At 35.5% G+C, this 7,638-nt stretch overlaps 2 long non-coding RNA genes across 3 annotated transcripts; both read left to right on the top strand.

Moving 5' to 3' along the window:
* On the top strand, positions 2,367-2,556 carry LOC110270867. Its single transcript, XR_002360549.1, has 2 exons — positions 2,367-2,408; positions 2,495-2,556. It is a non-coding gene; the product is annotated as an uncharacterized LOC110270867 (long non-coding RNA).
* LOC107629468 lies at positions 4,082-5,352 on the top strand. Of its 2 annotated transcripts, none has more exons than XR_001617965.2 (4): positions 4,082-4,160; positions 4,382-4,611; positions 4,875-4,974; positions 5,070-5,352. It is a non-coding gene; the product is annotated as an uncharacterized LOC107629468 (long non-coding RNA). The 2 variants fall into 2 exon arrangements; XR_002360548.1 differs by having other exon boundaries at positions 4,382-4,521.

Consider the following 7,638-nt stretch of genomic DNA (forward strand, 5'->3'; position numbering starts at 1 on the left):
AGAGGATGCCGAGAGTGGCTTTGTTATTTTAAAGGGGAACTTACTTTGAGTAAAAGGGGCTTATGAGCCTGAAACAATTTGAGGAATGAGAACTTTAAAGCCAAGGCTGAAAAGAGTTGAAATTTGATTTCAAAGTGAAGTGAATTGAGAAAAAGTGATTTATGGCTTGAATGCTGATTTTATGAATTTGATGATGTTGGATGGTGGAAGTGCTACTTTATTATGAGCCGGAATGGCTATGTGTGATAATGAATTTTGGCTGATTGCGGAATATGTTATGAGCCGGATGGCTGACTGTAACACCCTAATTACCCTAAGCTTTACCTCTAGCCGTAAAGCAAAAGTTAATCAAAGGTTACGACAATCCTAAGGCTTATATATATATATAAAGAAATAATATATTCTAGAATCCCGATGAAGAAAATAAGCTCAAATACAGAATTACAAAGCGCAAAACGTTCACACGAAACTAACGCACAAGACACAGGATATAGATGTAAGAGAATAAAACATATGTATATATATAGATATAATAGTATTATAATCATAGGGAACTAGCCGCAACTTGCGGAGTTTAAGCCGACTAGTTACAAACAGAAAAATACAGAGTTTTGAAGTTAAAACAGCTTATACAACTTATCTCTCAAATAAGCCTCTAAGGCTATAAAGTTAAATATACAAAAGATGAGAGAATACTACAACAAAAGTAAAACAGAAACATACAAGGAAAGAACCATACTCCGCTCTGTCACCATGTCCGCAATTTCACCGAGGTGAATTATAACCTGCATCTGAAAAATAACAACAAAGTATGGAATGAGAACCGGAGGTTCTCAGTATGGTAACAGTGCCCAATAATGTAAGATGTAAGGCTTTGGGACACCGAAGGCAATCCTAGAACTTCACATCACATACGGATATTCAAGCTTAGAATACAATAAATAAATATATAAAGAACTTAAACCATAAACTGGGTTATCTAAACTTAGGGAAATTCTAACTAATATTAATCACACCGCTGTATCCACTACTAGAAAACAGCAGATTACAGACAGATTTTTCCGACAAAATTTTATTGTCGAAAATACCGACAGATTTTCGACAGATTTTTCGTCGGTAAAAAATAAAAAATTTTTTCACAAAATTTACAGACAGATTTTAATATCCCTCGGTAACTTTGTCGATAAAATTGAAGTTGAAATTTGAAACTATCACCGATAACAAAATCCCTCTGTAACATCTAATAAATCCCTCGCAAGTTTAAAATAAGTTAAACCCTGATGAAACACACCATGATGAAGCTTCATTCAACACAAATCACCGTTCATCTTCTCCGATCGTTCCTTTAAGCTTGCTCTTCTCCTCTCTCTTTGATTTGAGTTGAAAATAGGGCAAGTGTGACTTCTCCGTCACTTCTGCTTTGTCGCCATACGCGTCGCACGAGCTCCCTCTGTCACTGCTCGCTTGCACGAGCTCCTTCCGCCGCCGCTCGTTCGCATAAGCTCCCTCCGCCGCCGCTCGTTCGCATAAGGTCCCTCCTTTGCTGCTCGCGTTGCACGAGCTCCCTCTGCCGCCTCTCAGCTTATGTCTCTCTCTGTCTCGCGCCATCCATCCTCGCCGTTCACAGCCTTGTCGAGTCATCGTGTCACCAGATCTGAAACCTACATGTACGTCTTTATCTATTTTAGATTCTGGAATTGCTATTAATCTATATTTTTTGTTGAATTCAAATGTTCATACGTTATTGTTGCATCTAAAACTCGATCTGTTCCACTTTTGTTTTATGGTTTAGATTTTTGTTCTTGAATCTTCTTCAAGGTTCGAATTTGGTTTTGAAAGTAGCTCCATTAATTGTTATGGCTAAAAGTTTTGCGTTGAAGATAATGTATTGTGCCTTCTGCAGTTCTGCTTCTGAGGTAAGATGGAGAGATTACCATATTCTTAAATTGGAAAAAGGAATTGGAAGATTTTTTGTTTGAATTTTACATTTGAAGGAATTATAAATATCAGTTCATGAAATGCAATCTGCTAAGTACATAGATTGAAATTACTCTATGACTGATTAAAATGAGATTAACAGCAATAATTTTGTGCCCTATCAACTGTGTTTTTTGGCAAATATCAGTTGATGATAATAAACTGTGTTCTTTGTTTTAGCTTGCTCTAGGTGCTGTAAATTCAGAGGTTCTTCTTGGAAGGTATGAGCTTTAAAATATTTACATGATTTTCATATGCAGTAATGTGCTTCTTTTTCAGGCCTGGTGTGTGGGGAAATGGTGCTCAAGTGTAGCAAAATTATTTCCTCATCAAACTATTCATTTCATATGGTTAATAGAATTATTCAAGATCGGATCAAGAGAAAGCCTATATAAATAGCATATGAAACAACTAGCTCAAGTTCTTGGAAGGTCCTTCTTTCTCAATCTCAATGCCTAATTTGCTTCTTTTTTCTTTCCTCCTATTTTGATTTTTGAGTTTTCTGCTAACTATGTAGTGAGGAAGAGGCTAAGAAGAAGATATACTCTGTTTCCACTACTTGGCGCCCTCATTTCCGAAGAGCTTTCTTAGAAAGTTAAAGGTAGGTTTTACCGCTACGTTCTTTCTAATTCCTCTTCCCATCAGTTCTTGTCTTTCATTAATGTCGATGCTTATTAGATTTGTTTTCATTGCTTGCATGTATTAAATTCTGATTTGTAAAGCATTTTTGATATCACAATTGCTTTGTATTTAAAAGACTCCTCAACACTCTTATTTCTTGATGAACCAACAAGTGGACTTGACAGTGCTGCCTCTTACTATGTCATGAAAAGAATTAAATCCCTTGATCATAAAGATGCCATTCAAAGGATAGTTATTGCATCAATCCATCAGCTTAGTGCTGAAGTTTTTCAATTCTTTGATAATCTCTGTTTGCTCTGTGCTGGCAAAACAGTTTACTTTGGACCTGCTTCTGCTGCAATTCAGGTTAATATACAACTAAGAACCAACTAACTAAATAGTTCATATTTTCAATGCCCATCATTTCTATAATACTATCATAAGAACATCATCTTGTATGTAGTTTTTCGCTTCCAATGGTTTCCTTGTCCTGCTCTTCAAAACCCCTCAGATCATATGCTAAAAACTATAAACAAGGACTTCGGTCAGGTAAGCTTTCCAATGTCTCTTTTTTCTTTTCTTTAACAATTCAGTTGTTCTTATATATATATAAGTAAATACATATAAGTCTTCTTTGTCTTGTCCATGTTGGTACTCCCTTGGACCTGGTTGTTTGCTAGATTTTTGAATTTGGTAGATAAGGCGTGACAAGGACTTTAATATGTCCAAATCTTATTTCCACGCTAAACATACTTATCTAGAGGAAGCAATTTCAAAAGCACAAGACACAAATTGACAAGGCTTCATCATTTGTAGTTATCGTTAAGTTGAACAAGTAATTAAAAAATAATCTCAGCTTGAATTGAAACATGATCTGCTATTTATTTAATGGGAAAGGAAAAGATAGATAGATAGATTCATAGATATTCTTTTTGTACATACAACTAGAACATATTTATTTATTTATTATTAACTCTGTCATAAAATATTTTACATATCTATATATATTATTATAGTGCATTCCAGTCGTAGAAGAAAAGCACAAAGGTTGACCCGTCCTTTTATTATTTTACTCTTATATTTATAGGTTCATAAACTTTTTAGGGACTTTCCCTCTGATCTTTATGATTCTTCTTGTATTGTAAACATTATCCGATCCTTTCTTCAAGGGCTAACAACCTAATCTATTGATTGAAGAAAATAATGTTTTAGACTTTTAGATAAGATTAAAAAAAAAAAGCAAAAGCAAAAGACGAATAGTGTCATGCAATGAAAAAGGTAGAAACCCCCTGGACTAGTTAATTACAACTTTAACACAAGCTAACGGAATCACATTCGAGAATGGTTCAAATAATAATACAAGAGTTTCATCTTATCATTTAATTTCTATCCCTATCTCTCTCTTTTTCATGATAATTTTGATACAATTTTAATTTCTTATATGTATTTTTTCTAGTGAGTGTGAGTGTGTGAGTGGGTTTTTCCTTTTTCAGGTATTGATGAAGAGAGGAAGAGCAACTATTTAGAGAAGGAGGCATGCACCATCAAAAAAAGCAAAACATGTTCAATTTCTTAAACTTTGATATCTATCACCTTGGACCACACCATTCCCAAATCCCAAATCCCTCCAAATTAGTAAAAGATAAAATGAATTTTTGAATACAGCTTTTCTACTGCTGCCAACATTTCTTGCTGAGAAATTTTTTTCATTTTCTTTTTGGCCTCAGGTTTCAAGAAATTGTATTATTTAATAATACAAATACTTTATTTAATGGGGCTTTAGGATTGTGCAGACACTGTGATTGGGAACTGGCACTTGAGAGGGATAAGTGGTGGAGAAAAGAGAAAGGTTAGCATTGCCTTGGAGATCTTGATGAGGCCTAGATTGCTCTTCCTTGATGAACCTACAAGTGGACTTGACAGGTTCACATACCCTTGGTTTTACTTCTTGTTGGGATCCAATTGTGCTTTTTTTCACGCCAATTCTCCACCACTGGGCCAATTCTCCACCTGGTAGGTTTCTAAGCTATTGAATATCCTTCATGATGTTGGTATCTCTGGCTACCACCGCTTTGATTTACACTATTAATTGTTATTATTATTACTTTTATTATTTAAGATTTTTGTACTTATTATTGGTTTTGGGGCACTTAACATTGCCCAAAGATCTGTTATTTCCATTCCCTAACCTGCTCCTGATGCTGAAAGAGTAACATAGAAATCAAAGAATTATTGATGATCAAAACATAGATGGGCTAAAGAATTTTGATTTGCAGGTACTAAGGAGACTATTGGACTTTGGCAAGAAACTTCCTTCTCCTGATGCTCTTCTCATCAATGGGCAAAGAGATTCTGCTGTCTTTACCGATCAAGCAGGTAATAACTAATTATTAATTAACCATCTCTCCATCTCCATTAATATTCACTATTTGAAACTAAATAAAACTTAAATCAACTATATTTATTTGCAGGGAAGACTTACAAATCAGAGTGTCCAATGTTGGGTTAACAACATCAATCAACTTCAGGATTCAAGGCCACTCATTGAAACTGATTGAAGTTGAAGGTGCTCACATATTACAGGACATATATGAGTCTCTTGATATTCATGTGGGTCAATCAGTGGTACAGTTGAACAATACACTTTGAGTTTATGTTTTAAATTATAATTGATGTATCAACACACTTTGATGTATGGTTGTTACTTATTATTATAGTTGATGTATCAATACACTTTGTTTATGTTTTGAATTATATTGACTTCTTGTTTATAGTACTTTTCTTTTAGTTTGATAATACAATTAATTTGTTTATTTTTGAAATATTATAAATATTCGAATACAAATTAGATAAAAATTTGTATTAAATTTATATTTATTTTGTATAAAAACAAGTTTATTTTGCAATGAAAAATCTAAAAAAAAATTTATTTTACCTTACTGACGAATTTACAGACGGATTTTCTGTCTGTAATCAGAGTGAGATGATTTTCCAAGGCTCAAATTACAGACGAAAAATCCGTCTGTAATTACCGACGAAAAATCTGTCAAAAAATCCGTCTGTAATTACAGACGGAAAATCCGTCGAAAAATTCGTCTGTAATTACCGACGGAAAATCCGTCAGAAAGTTCGTCGTCTTCAGGAAATGGATGGAGAATTTACAGAGGGAAAATCCGTCGCTAACTGGTGAAAATCTGTCGGTAATTTTCCGACGGAAAAAAATCCGTTGGTAAATAATTTCCGACGAGGCTTTTACAGAGGGACAAAATCCGTCGGTAATTTCGTCGGTAACCAAAAATCCGTCTGTAATAAAGGATAAATCTGTCTGTAAATCTGTTTGTATTAATCTATTTTCTAGTTGTGATCCACAGCCTTTGCCAACCTAACCTCTGTGCGATCCCATCGCCACCGCCTACCTAACCTCCTCAGCACCAGACAATCACAATTAATGCAAACAAGTAATACACATGTAATATTCATATACAACAGGTAGACATGTTATACAATTAGGAAAACTCAAGTAAACAAAGCAAGCAAGTAAGCATATAGAAGATGCATATGATGAATGTCTGCCCTATTGGATGTGATATCACATGTCGGTTATGGTGCCAAGCCCGACAGAAAATCCGGTCGACAACTCCCGGATTAGTCTCTCTATTGCGCATAAGGAGGAATAATTTCGAGGGATAAGTGCCCTACCACCTTCTCCTTTCAGAGGGAAACATTCCGAGGGAGTGTGCCCTACCACTTCCTCTGGTTGCGAGAAATATGAGTGAGAAGCCCAGCTTCAACTCTCACATCCGAACGTAGGCGGTAGACTGCCACAGCCCTGTGACGGAGAACAATGCATATCGTAATCACATTTTCAATCTCAAAGACCACTGCTCACAACACACTTCCACTCATACTTGTCACAACCATCATCAATACATAAGTTCCATTCTGAACTCCTTAGTTCATCAGTTCCTCAATTCCAATACCATCCTCCTTTCTCATCTACTATACCCATCCTCAGTACACCAGAAACCTACAGCTCCGTTTACTAACTTTCTAACATAAAACCCAAATTAAACCTCCTAGGACCTTTCCCTTATTCTGATACCAAAAAAATAAGCCCAAAAGTTTTAAAATGGTGTCACAAAAGCTTACAAGCTTGTTGGGGAGGTGAAACAGTTGAAAACAAAGTTTAAGTTTGAGAAACAGGGCATGTGCGTATGCACAGTGGTGTGTGTGCGCACGCCCAAGAGAGTTTTAAAACGTGTGCATACGCATAGGGGTGTGCGTATGCACATGTACCAAATTTTGCAATTCTATTCGCTCGCACAAGGCGTGCGAGCGCCCCCAACAGACTAACCTTCCCAATGTGTGCGTGACAGGTTTTAAATCCTCATTGGATATGCACGCACACCAGATGTGCTAGCGCTCAAAACAGGAAGCCTTTCCCTGCGTGTGCGTACGCATAGGTCTGTGTGTGCACACAGGTTTAAAATTTCGCAGGGGTGTGTGTGCGCTCAAGGCTATGCGTGTGCACATATCAGAAATCACAAAATTCTGCAACTTTGCAAAATTTTAAATTTTGACACCAATCTTTGAATGATCATAACTTCCTCTACAAAATTCCAAATTTTACAAACTTTATATCAATAGGAAGAGTTTTCAATGAACTTTAATTTAAATCAAATTTCAACAAATTTCAAAAATTGAGGCTCAAGTTATGATCCGTCAAAGTTCACCAAAAATTCATTTTTACCCAAAAACTTCATAACCTCAATTTGACCAACTTTCAAACCAAAACCAATATAATCACTACCCTAACAATACCAAAACAACCACTCATTCCTCAATCTCAACCATCCATAATCTTCCATTTACCCTATTCCACACCATCAAAATCATCATTCTCCAACAAACCAAAAATCATCACAAACAATCCTAATTCTCCTCATTCATCAATAACATTTCCAAACCTTCATTCACTCATTAACCCACAAATTCTTCCATATTTAACCAAATCTCAACTCAATAATATATATAATATAT

The sequence above is a fragment of the Arachis ipaensis genome, chromosome B01 (assembly GCF_000816755.2).
Source record: "Arachis ipaensis cultivar K30076 chromosome B01, Araip1.1, whole genome shotgun sequence".
Taxonomy (NCBI): Eukaryota; Viridiplantae; Streptophyta; class Magnoliopsida; order Fabales; family Fabaceae; genus Arachis; species Arachis ipaensis.